General features: G+C 35.9%; 1 long non-coding RNA gene across 2 annotated transcripts; it reads left to right on the plus strand.

Annotated features, from left to right (window-relative positions):
• The first annotated feature begins 333 nt into the window (after window positions 1-333).
• Window positions 334-10,893, plus strand: LOC126832563 (uncharacterized). Of its 2 annotated transcripts, XR_008789309.1 has the most exons (6): window positions 334-4,436; window positions 5,185-5,236; window positions 5,489-6,006; window positions 6,280-6,400; window positions 6,776-6,844; window positions 8,060-10,893. It is a non-coding gene; the product is annotated as an uncharacterized LOC126832563 (long non-coding RNA). The 2 variants fall into 2 exon arrangements; XR_008789308.1 differs by having other exon boundaries at window positions 671-5,236.
• Window positions 10,894-13,804: the final 2,911 nt, after the last annotated feature.

Consider the following 13,804-nt stretch of genomic DNA (forward strand, 5'->3'; position numbering starts at 1 on the left):
ATCCTATTGAATTTCAGCAATTTCTGTTAATTATGTCTAAGAGTTATGGCCCTTGATCACTTTGAAATATCTTGTGGATGCTCTAGACGAAGAAACCTATTGCTTTTCAATGATTTCGATAATTACTGCCAGAGTTATGGCCCTTGATCACTTTGAAAAATCGTGTGGATACTTTAGAGACCATAGTTATCATAATATATATATATATATATATATATATATATATATATATATATAAATTGTTTCGATTGATCCACAGAGTTTAAGGTCTTGAGACGAACAAGTATATTGATTTTCAATGATTTTTGGTAACTTGAACAGCTAAATCCATGGTATTAAATGTTTTGTATACTAAATGTTAGCATGGGTCAAACAAATTCTAATGATTTACTTAATGAGTTAATTGTTACTCTTAATCAGATTTTAGTGTATTATAAATGTTTCATTACCAACAAAAGTAAAAATATGCGACAACTCATGTTGACTGCCCGGACGATTTAGATGCTGTGGCCGTATGTTTCGTTGCATGGCAACCTACCTAGGCCTATATTACCTCTTTCCTATACGACAGAAAATATATACAAAAAGACTATATAACCATGTTATGATAAAATCAATCTAAATAGTATAAGAATAAAAGAATAAAATGAACAAAAAAAGGGGGGGGGGCCTATGTACATATTTACAATTTCAGGTTTGCCATATTCATATATTTAGCTACTGGATTCATTTTTATTTAAACCTTCCGGAGATGTCTAGAAATCTATGGACTTGTTCAAAGATAATACTTGAAATAATAATATCGTCAGTGCCTTTTAATAATGTCTGTATTGAAATCACGTTTTGGGGTAAGGTAAAAATTGAATGTTTACGTGCATCGCGATGTAGAGGACAGGTTTTAACCACGAGAGCACCATGCAGAAATTGAAAAAAACGATAACCCGGGGGGTCAGCAAATTTCAACCATACTTGGTCTATTGGGACCCCTAGACGACAGAAGTCACATGATGGAGTGAAAAAATTTTGAACTGACAACTTCCGGTATAACTGGAAATTGTTGTTTTGGGGCAAAAGTTGACATATTTCGACCAATTTGTTACCCTAATTTCAAAACGCTCCTACCCGAAAAGTTGTGTCTCTAAATTTTTGATATTGGTCAGGTATGATAGGCCTAGTAGTCGTCTTAAAATCCTGCAGTCGTTTGGGAATGAATGAATCATGTGAATTTTCTGTGAGTGATCATAAAGTGGTCATTTTACATATGTTTAAAACTATGCTATCCTAAAACGCATGTAGCTGCTTCTGAAGGGCACTCCAGGATAATGTTGACAGCATGTGCCAAACTCCTACATATACCTACGTTCGAGCAGAAGTGCTCACTTACTTAGATTCCTACGTTCGAGTGTAAATGCTCTCTGACCTTCCTTCAAGGTTTTTGGACCACAGAGTATTGTTTTATTTTGTAGTACTGTTTTTGACCTCTTCTCCTTCAGGGATTTCAATATGGAATTATCATAGCCTCCCGATCTGTAATGCCTCTCTATGAAAACGTCCAAATGTTTCCATACAATGATCGGCTCCTAAATACAGATGGGAATAAGCTGGTCTGATTCCTAAAATATGTTTGACCAAAATAACCTATTTGGCACAAGGAACATTGGCAGAAAAGGTGTTGTATGGTCGTCTTGCTGATTGTGTGACTACGACTTACTGTCACTGGATCATCTACAATCCCCTCGTCCTTAAAACCTGTTACAAGTACATCCCTCAGAAACACTTCTTTTACCCAAGAGCTAAAATATGCTTACACTGAATCGTGTATCATATTTCACCTTTCATTATATCATATTTATAGAAGACGATTTGTTCTGTTTAAATTGCATTGGACATTCATGAAACTTGTCGCTGGTCTAACACTTAGACTTTAGATCCTAAGGTCTGTCATTGAGTTAAGTGGTGTGACAGCATGCCGGTGACATGGTGTGGTGTTGTTTGTTCAACCTCATGGATATTCTCTTTTCCCACAAGTGTATTATTGAAGTGAAATTGTACCATATGTTAGTCCCAAAATGACCTAGTTTGTGTTGAGTGGACCTTAAACTCCATTTCTCTCTCTTAAGTCAAAATCACCCTTGCTAACGAATATATTAACTTTGTGATGATGTCCATAGATACAGTATGCATCACCATATTATGCTCGTCCCAAAATGACCTAGTTTGTGTCCAGTGGACTTTAAATCTCATTTTACTTTGTTCCTCTCATGTCTAAATCATCCTTGCTAACGACTAAATGGAATGAAGACGGGCATACGCCAGAGTGCTATGAGGGAAATTTTACGTGCATTCCAATGTATACACGAGACCTCGGTTTTTCGTCTCATCCGAAGGACTAGACAGTAGTCCTTGTCAGGCCCTCCGTTCTGCACCACTGACAAGGGGAAACCACGTCGGAAAATCAGGATGAACTTTCTCGGCCAATGCAGGGATCGAACACCCGACCTCCAGGCTAGCGAGCCAGCGTCTTAACCACCTAGCCACCGTGGCCCCTTTAATGATTATAGCAGATTCTGTACTCAAATACATGTAATATAATTTGTTGAAGTCACTTGGTCAACTCGCAAACTATAATTAACAACCAATTTACTCTCTTGAAACTTTTTTGGTCATTAGCTGAATTTTAAATTCTAAAATTCAGTGTATAGCCTTATAACAACTTGAATTACGGTATATGTTAGTATTAACAAGAAACTGAAGAGAATGGCGCTGTCTTTTCACAGATTCGATTAAAGGCAAAAAGATAAGTATAATACTTTATCACTTCTTTACAATAATATTAAATTACATAAGATTTATGCGATTTTGTTATTTACTTAAAGATAGGTTCCCAGAAAAGTATTTATCAGGTGGTTATTTCCAATAAAAGTATGACAATTTTGGTATATATGGAAAGTAGAGGTATCCAATCTTACTAGAAAAATACTGGATTCCCCGAAAAATACTCATGAAGCGTATACAGGACAAAAATGTCAGGGTTCCTCATATCGACAGTCCGACGATTAGGAATGTCTGCTCGCGTGACGTCAGAGGTTACACGCGGAGATTGAGCCCTTGATGTACATGTTGATAAACTTTATGAAGAGTTAGACGTACAACACTTTCTGAGATAAAAATCACGGAAAAAGACGCAGGCAGTGGATAATCCGAGAATTTAATTAGGTTTTTATATTTGTAATAAATAGTCAGCGATTAAAGACAACATCGTCTTGTGTATGCAATGCATTTACTATTTTAGTGTATACGTGTAGTCAGTGCCGGACTGGGGCCACCTGTCCACCTGTCCGTGACAGGTGGGCCTAAGCTCATTAAAAAAAAAGTGGGCCTAAGCCTATAAACAAAAAAGAAAAAAGAGAAAGAAAGGAGAGGGGGGAGAAAAGAAAGAAAGAAGGAGCGGGCAGGACACAGGACTGGAGAAAGAAAAGATAGGAAAAAAATGACTGACAAACAACACAAAAAAAGAAGTGTACTAGAATTCTCAAATTCATCTAATGATAGTGCTCTTAGGTCATTCTGTTATCTAATTGTACCAGGAAATCAAAAATTTGCCTTCTTCTGCTTTGGTCTGAAATGCTTGGAAAATGGGTTTGCGGTTGACAATTTTCAAACCTTTTCTGGGAGAAGAAGCCACCCAGACCCCCCTCGGACGTTTTCGCGCCTTTAGCACGCTCGTGACGCGCCGTCGGCACGTACTTGTGTGGGTCTTGGTCAATGACCTGACAGAGTCCAGCTGTGCATGTAGTTAAGACCATGCCTTCCACTTTGGAATGGTGAATGACTCATGTCTTATGTGCCTTACTACTGGAATGACCCCCTGTTAGCCCTGTACTGAAGTCAAAGGGCATTCCCGAACTTAGGGTACTTCCACTGAACTCAGTGGCATGTCTGGAATTTTATGCTTATTCTGATAGGCGACGGCCAAGGTTTGGATATCTTGAGAATTTTCACTTGGTTTCCGGCTCTGGGTACACCATATATTAAACCTTTCGATAGTTGGAGATTTCTGCAATGGTTTTGTGTAATATCATTAAGAATCGAATGATTTTTCAATGATCAATAAAGGATGGGCAGGGATGGATTTAATTTATTCTCTATGACATGAATGATACATTAAACCATGTAAAATAGACATGCGCATTCTTTTCTTTGTTTTGTAATCAATCGAATACCCACCAGAAATATTAGCCAATCACAGTGCAGGCTTGTATAGCGAACACATAGGTAGCTGATTCTTTACAGGTGATCTGAATTATGGAACGTCAAACTAACATAAAATCAATTCACTGCCAATGGGTCCCGTCAATTAAATGAATATTTGTAAATTTGTCGTTCCATACAGCTAGAGACGCCGATTCGAACAACCCAGTCGCCTGGTAACCGTGGTGAGTACTTTTCAGATACAAACTTAAGAAAGCAAACATCCCCCAACCGTCCTTCAATTTGAAATTGAGCGGCCAAGTGAAAGCATCTATTCACATTAGCCAAATATAGGATACGTCTCTCATCTCAAACAGGTTAGTAAACTTTTAATTTTCATTTTAAAATTTTATTCAGATAGGCTGGTATATTAACAAGTCCATAGAACAGTAGAACTTTAAACCCCCATTTAAACAGTCGATCAATATTTGTACGTGACAGAAGTAGGGTATGTCGAACCGAGTGGGTTTTCTCTTAGTCATTCGGTTTCTTTCCATTGGTAAAGACACGTACGTTCAGATAGGCTGGTATATTATTAACAAGTCGACAGAACAGTAGGACTTTAAACCCTCTATTTAAACAGTCGATTAATATTTTTACGTGACAGGAGTAGGGTATGTCCTTGGTTTTTTTCCATTGCTAAAGATACCTACGTACAATATACCACATGTTAGTCCCGAAATTACCTAGTTCGTGTTGAGTAGATGTTAAAATAGTGTCGTGTTTTATTTGCATTAAACTGGACCTACAAAATGGCGCAAAATTCTTCATTGTATTACCAATAGCATATGCGCAGTATGTTAGTCTCATAATTGTCTCTGTTTTTTTTTTATCAAGCAACAGTTTCTCAATGTAGAATTTGAATACCCGGAAAGGAATAGTGTGAGACGGCCTAGGTTTACAAACTATATGCATTGTTCATTATTATTACAGACATATCTCCTGTTATCGGTCGGACGATGGCGGCGTGGTAGTTCTTCTTTGGGTAAGCTACCTTTTACTTTTAAATAAACGATCTTCACCATATTACAATATTTTCGTCAAACTACATAGAATAGTTTCCGTCCTATATCGGACTAATATGACCTATGAGACAGGGGTAGTCCAATGTTACGGACATATTCGTATGTGTAATCCTTCAACACCAATGAATTTGTCAATCGATGCGCATATTGATTTGAGTTTAGGAAAAAAGAGTTAACATTAATTTAATTCATGGGTTTTTTTTAATTTTCAGATTGCACTAAAGGAGACAAGAAGTTTATGGTATCATAGAGAGGTCCACACACGTTATTATTTATCTTATACTGGATCTGTCTTTATATTCTGGCTGGTTGATGTGTATAAGCTTGGCTTGTGCACCAGATTCCTTTGTAAATATCATGTGAAGTTTTCCATGATGTATTAATAGGTTTTTTTTGGTTGAAAGTTGTAGACATGGGGAGTAATTAAATTGGGATATATTAATATGGCATCAATCAACTAATCCCACATCTCCTTTAGGCAACTAATATTTTGTTTTTGGGGTTCTTCTTTTGTTTGTTTTTTTTTGCATGTTTTTCACTGCATTTGCTTAAGTAAGGGGTGCTATATTTAATATATTCTGATATTTGGTTTATCTTAGATTTTTAATGCCCTTAATGTATATTGCAAATTTCTCATGAGAGTCCAGTAAAGATAATCTTGTATAACGTGTTTCTATGATAAACTTAGATGTATTGTTGATAGTGGGGTCTAGAGAGTTTACGGATACAGGTGAGTTATGCATCACCACTTTATAGATTTTAATATTTTTTGGTATGACAATAGACAAATGTAAAACGTGCTGTCTTTTTTATTAGTCCATAAACTGATTGCATTTTACAGGATTTTTATTGTAAGTTTGATGAAAAAAATAAATAAAGGGTCCAGAAAGATCTAACTAAACATAAATATAATTTTTTTCTTAAAAAATAGTGACGGCGCCGGTTAAAGTACATAAACTGAGATTAGATGTACAATACTTAATAATCCTTCACTAATTTACAGGATCGTGGGGATATGTTTGTAAGGGACGTATGAAGACGGTGATAGTTGTGGATGAGCAGGACACACAGCATATTATACATGGAGGTATTATTGTACAGACAATTGTTATGCAATCGATGAGGTAAGCATTAATATCAATATTTTCTGTATTTCTAAAACAAAGTCGGAAGTGTTATTACTGTAATACAAAATTTCAAACATTATTTATGAGTTTTATTTAGAACATAAAATGTCGTTTAATGTAACACGATGAACCGAAATAGTAGTGGTTATTCATAGGAATTTCACGAATGAGGGTAGCTGATTGTGTTAGACCATTCCATTTCACTTCTTATCTGGAGTTCAAATATATATTTATACGTCTCGAATAATTCACTGTTTTCCTTATTTTAAAACATTAAAAAAAAATATACATACTTGTTAATTACAACTTCTCTAGTTCATGTAGGCAACAAGTTTGTCCTTGGCTGTTGATATATAATGGTATATTTTACAGGACCACAACAATGTTAAGACGCCGAATGATCAATATGACGATTACCACTGGTATAGGAGAACAGACAGGGTAGGTATTAATACCAAACTTTACTTATTTCTAAATTATCCCTAAAATTTATAAATACATGTAATTCAAATTAAACTCCATGTGATATGCTTAATTACATAATATGGTGGCCATTGAATCAAATTATACATATTGACTGTTGAGACATTCCTGGAAATAGAACTTACGCCTTCAAAACTGTGACATTTCAACAACGTATCACTTGGTCATCTTAAAGTTGCAATTTCATATTTTTGAGTTATATTTTTAAAATCTATTAAAATAAAGCCTGAAAATAGATGGTATCTATAAACAGTCCTACCTTGTTAAAGAATAATCCTATTAATTCTATAGGAGCCACGGTGGCTAGGTGGTTAAGACGCTGGCTCGCTAGCCTGGAGGTCGGGTGTTCGATCCCTGCATTGGCCGAGAAAGTTCATTTGGATTTTCCGACGTGTTTTCCCCTTATCAGAACGGAGGGCCTGACAAGGACAGCTGTCTAGTCCTTCGGATGAGACGAAAAACCGAGGTCCCGTGTATACATTAGAATGCACGTAAAAGATCCCTTGGCAGTTGGAATTCGATATAAGAGTAGGCGATAGTGCCGCTGCCCGGGCACAATTTCCCGCATAGCACACTGTATGGAGTATGCCCGTCTTCATTAGCCCAGTATAGGAGTAGGACGTTAAACCCCATTTTATTTCTATTAATCCTATAATTCACTATTGCCAGTTGAGAAATTGGCAAAAATATCATTTTCATCTTCAAATTCAAACGTTTGAAGATAACTACTCCATGGTGGAGAATAGAAAACAAGGGAGGTAATTGTGTTATTATTTCCGGTGTAAATGAGTTTAAAGTGTGAGAATGACACCTATGATCGTATAATAGTGAGTTGACAACCTATTGAGCAAAGGACATAGAAATAATTATGTTTTGACTTTCTTAGAAAATATGAAATTGTAACTTTAAGTGTTGAATAGTGGTTCTTAGATGAATTTACTGTATCGGTTTACTTTGAACAAATCATACTTCAGCTGCAAGCTGAGATTTTCTAGTCGCAAAACAATACCGCATGAAGTTAGGAAACGTTCGTTCGTAGTTTTTGAAAACGTTTCAGATTTACTGAAATATTAATCGTGTTGTACAGATGGGCAAATTTTCAACTACGTCCTTTTTTTAAACGATATTATTCATATGGACAATTTAATTGTCATAGTTTACCTTTTTTTCCAGCTGTGATTTGGATGGATGTCAAGCGGCAGTTTATGGTACCGGGAACTCGACTGGGAAATGGAAGTTGCATAGGGAAATTCTAGATTGGCAATAACAGGTTTATGTTTTTTCTGTATGTATTGTATATATTTTCTAAATTTTCATGGGTCCGTCTGATAGGTACAGTAAAGGACATTCTGTTGACTAGTTTGAAACACATCTTAAAATGGGGACCCCTTGGAAACACTGACTTTTAGTTAGGCTTGAGGTGTAAAACTACTTAAGGGACCGAGTCTATCTGTTATGTCTAGGGTAACATGTCATAACTTCAACAACAACGATCACACCGAAGATGTTTACCTCTATCGGGAGAAAACACACCGACGGTCAGATGGGACGGACAGTTTCTTCATACATACAGAAAATAAACACCATAACTTCATCAACAAAGATCACACCGAATATGTTTATCTCTATCGGGAGAAAACACCGACGGTCAGATGAGACGGACAGTTTCTTCATACATACACAAAATAAACACCATAACTTCAACAACAAAGATCACACCGAATATGTTTACCTCTATCGGGAGAAAACACACCGACGACCAGATGGGACGGACAGTTTCTTCATACATACACAAAATAAACACCATAACTTCAACAAAGATCACACCGAATATGTTTGTCTCTATCGAGAGAAAACACACCGACTGTCAGATGGGACGAACAGTTTCTTCTATATCCCGAAAACACAACATAAACAGATACTTCACTAGTCTACAGACACAACATAAGTTTCTTCACTAGTCTACAGACACTACAGACACAAAAGTTTCTTCACTATTCTACATACACAAAGATTCGGGGTTCCTTGCAGCCAGGTGGCGAGACCTGTGCTTGAGGTTATTGTCTGGAGATTAGAAATGGTGGTAATGGTTGTAGGCTGCAGACGTACCATTACTTCTTAGAACATGTACACAACTACATTCAGTCCAATTTAGGACTTCCGTTCTTTTCGAATTGTGATCACCACACAATTATAAGACAGACCATAACGCAAGGGTTATGACATTGTTAATCTTAACACGATTCTGGATGAAATATATTACAAACTTCTGTCTCCTACGAAGTTTTCCGTTTTCCGTCGATTCTGGTGTGCACACCCCATTCATTGGCCTTCGACGGGGGCAGTTATCTTTGAAGACTTGAAATTGGCCACCCAGTTATCTCTAATAGTTAGTTTACTGTTATATCTTATAGCTATATAGGCAGTTCGCTTCGTTTCTCTAGAACATTACATTTGGGCTTGTTTCATCATGTAGAGTTTAAACCGATATCTTCACTAAAAGTCTATCAAATCACTTCTCTATGTAAAGGTGTGTCCAAGACTGGTTAGCAGGTGTTCCTTTACTGTAACATTTTGATTCACAAATTGATGGGGTTCGTTTGCAATTTGGATTTAACTATTGTTATATATCACCAACGGTCATCAATTTATCTAAATAAGCTTGTTATTGCCATCAATTTATCTAAATAAGCTTGTTATTTCCATCAATTTATCTAAATAAGCTTGTTATTGCCAAACTAGTATTTTTCTAATGAAGTCGTCTACAGATGTCTACTGTTATTATTGTTTATTTATATGATATTCATGATTATGTTTATTTACAATGTAAGGTCAGTAGTGAGTAAACACTTCCAGTTGATCAGAGCACTTGGGAAAATCCTACCTCCCCCTTCCTAAATGGGAGTTAGGGTTGGGTAGCCGGCTCGCAATACTGACCATTGATGTTAGAAACGCTTACAAAGATCAGAATATTTAGTTTTGGGTAACATTATACTTTATAAGTACATATGAGGTCAACATTCAAAATTTTTCATTGTCTATAATGTGTATTGTGTTTGTCGTTGGTAACTCAATCCGCCATTTTAAATAACCATTTCAAAAATACAATTTTTTTCGAGGGGTGGAGAGGTTACTTTTCCATATTTTTAATCAAATATCTTATGATACTAACTTTTTATACATTTTGGAAACATTATTTAATTTTTATGCTCCCATATTTTCAGGCCAAAGGTTAAAATTCTATTTTTCACTTTCTAAACTTGGAACATAAAACTTGATGGGTTTTTAAATGAGGTCAAATAACGATTATTTCAAACTTGGACACACCAATATGATTTTGTGTTTGGGAGGGAGGGGAGGAAAGGGATGTTATGTCAGACCCATAAGATGTTTTAATTTATATTTATATTTCACTGATATTACTCTTGGGACAATATCATCGACATATGATTTTTCTTTATTATCATAATGATTATCTTATGTTAAATTAATACACATTATAAAGGTTGTTATTTTGTACCCCCATATTAAACATTATTTATGCCTGTAGATCTGTGATGCTACATGTCAAACTTCTAAATTTTCCATTTTTTAAAACTTGGAACAAACCTTTATGGGAATTTGAACGGGGTAAAAATATTTCGAAAGTTTCGGCATACCAAAATGATGTGAGGGTGGTGGGTGGATCGTGACCGCCAGATCGTCATGCTATAGGTCAACATTCTAAATTTTCTTTTTTTTCCTAAACTTGGAACATAAACCTTTATGGGAATTAGAACGGGTCAAAATTATTTCGAAATTTTCGACATACCAACATGTAGTAGTGGGTGCGGGGTGGTTATGTTTTTAGGAGCAACCGCATTTCATAGCTTTTAAAATATTGTTTAATATGGACCAATTGATAATTTATCAGTTAAAAGAGATTATATTATTGTATTGTTTGTTAATTAATTAAATACTGATAGATGTACTTAAAAATCATTTACAAATAAAATATTTCACCATCACTGTGGTTTGGATCTGATAGGGTGGGGGAACACTAGCCTTGTAATTTTGCTGTGAAATGTTGAACAAGCCGGCGGTAGATGAAAAACTGAGCTGCAGAATAAGCTTGTGAAATCAATGTTCAGGGAAGTGACGATTATCATGGAAGAAACATGATTCTTATTAATTTGAGATAACAATTTCACAGATAACAAGGTTTTAGTTTTGGAGTATAGCACATTTAATGTAAAGAACGAGAGTTGTTTTAACTTGGATCCTTCCAGCTGCAAAGTGTTCCATTTTAATCCACCCGAACTAGGCATATCTCTATATCGGCCCCTCAGATGCCCCTCTGCCCAATTTGTTGCACTATTTCATGGCTGTTCTGATGAAGACATTGTTACATCTATTGCACGAAAAAACGTCGGGTTAATCAACGAAAATTAATGTAAGAGAGAAGTGGGGTTTTAACGTCCACTCACACGGATCAGGTCAGTTCATGACTAACGTGGTTTTGGTTATTCTCATTTGATCATAAGGTCTGTCATTTAAGTCAACTGTTGCGGTATTGATTTCCCGCTTGTGTATGACAAGGGGTAGGTTGCCTGTCCAACCTCATGGGTTTTCTACGGGTCATCCGGTTTCCTCCCACTGCTAAAAATCCATAAGCGCAAGCGAATTATTGAAATAAAATTGAACCATGTGTTTGTCTCGAAATTACCTAGTTTGTGTCAAGTGTACTGTTAAACCCCATTTCTCTCTTCCTACTGTTAAAGACCCTATGTGAACGCTCTAATGACAAAACTTATCATCCGATCTGTATGAAATTTTTATGCATTATTTAATTTAGTGAAATGAAGAATCCTATTGAATTTCAGCAATTTCTGTTAATTATGTCTAAGAGTTATGGCCCTTGATCACTTTGAAATATCTTGTGGATGCTCTAGACGAAGAAACCTATTGCTTTTCAATGATTTCGATAATTACTGCCAGAGTTATGGCCCTTGATCACTTTGAAAAATCGTGTGGATACTTTAGAGACCATAGTTATCATAATATATATATATATATATATATATATATATATATATATATATATATAAATTGTTTCGATTGATCCACAGAGTTTAAGGTCTTGAGACGAACAAGTATATTGATTTTCAATGATTTTTGGTAACTTGAACAGCTAAATCCATGGTATTAAATGTTTTGTATACTAAATGTTAGCCGTATGTTTCGTTGCCTGGCAACCTACCTAGGCCTATATTACCTCTTTCCTATACGACAGAAAATATATACAAAAAGACTATATAACCATGTTATGATAAAATCTATCTAAATAGTATAAGAATAAAAGAATAAAATGAACAAAAAAAAGGGGGGGGGGGCCTATGTACATATTTACAATTTCAGGTTTGCCATATTCATATATTTAGCTACTGGATTCATTTTTATTTAAACCTTCCGGAGATGTCTAGAAATCTATGGACTTGTTCAAAGATAATACTTGAAATAATAATACCGTCAGTGCCTTTTAATAATGTCTGTATTGAAATCACGTTTTGGGGTAAGGTAAAAATTGAATGTTTACGTGCATCGCGATGTAGAGGACAGGTTTTAACCACGAGAGCACCATGCAGAAATTGAAAAAAACGATAACCCGGGGGTTCAGCAAATTTCAACCATACTTGGTCTATGGGGACCCCTAGACGACAGAAGTCACATGATGGAGTGAAAAGATTTTGAACTGACAACTTCCGGTATAACTGGAAATTGTTGTTTTGGGGCAAAAGTTGACATATTTCGACCAATTTGTTACCCTAATTTCAAAACGCTCCTACCCGAAAAGTTGTGTCTCTAAATTTTTGATATTGGTCAGGTATGATAGGCCTAGTAGTCGTCTTAAAATCCTGCAGTCGTTTGGGAATGAATGAATCATGTGGAATTTTCTGTGAGTGATCATAAAGTGGTCATTTTACATATGTTTAAAACTATGCTATCCTAAAACGCATGTAGCTGCTTCTTTGCAGGTCTGACATAGAATTGCTTGGTGTGGTTGTGAAGGGCATTTCTCAAAGTAAATGTCAAAAGAAAAAAACTGACCGGAACGCAACGCAACCCACTAGAGTGCTGTAATATTCTGAAAATGTGTAAAAACGGTATTTTCCACGAAATTCGTCTTTTCACTAATGACCGAATACTATTTTCAAGAGTTCATCGCGGTCATCGTAGGAAAGGGGCTTAACTGGTGTATAATTTTGCAGGATCAGGCAACGATTATTCTCACCTGTATTCAGTAGTTAGTAGCACGGAAGTGCATAAATGTAAGGACTGGCATAGCAAGCTTTTATATTAGCACAATTTAACCTAAGCAGCACCTTTTCAGCAATGACCAACGATTATCTTCAAATGACTACTGATCATCACCATTACTTGTTATATTTCGTAATTTCAACGTGAATCGTGTCAAATAGATCATTTTGTTTAAAATCATAATATTTTTGTGACAAAATCTGACTTTCACGCTTGCTTGATAGCCATAGGGAAGGGTCAAAAGTGGTGTGTAATTTTGCAGGGATCAGACCACTGTTATTAAGATCGGTATTCATGAGCAGATCATCGTATAAATTTGACTGACATGACTATCATAAACATGATATCTTTTAATTTGTACACCTGCTCATGTAAAGAAGAACCATAAGAAGAAACATTCAGAAGTGTTCATGTAGGTACATTTAATGTCTGGTATTGAAATCTCTGAATCATGGCATAGATCAAAACAGGATTTATGGCACTCCAGGATAATGTTGACAGCATGTGCCAAACTCCTACATATACCTACGTTCGAGCAGAAGTGCTCACTTACTTAGATTCCTACGTTCGAGTGTAAATGCTCTCTGACCTTCCTTCAAGGTTTTTGGACCACAGAGTACT

The sequence above is a fragment of the Patella vulgata genome, chromosome 9 (assembly GCF_932274485.2).
Source record: "Patella vulgata chromosome 9, xgPatVulg1.2, whole genome shotgun sequence".
NCBI classification, from domain to species: Eukaryota; Metazoa; Mollusca; class Gastropoda; family Patellidae; genus Patella; species Patella vulgata.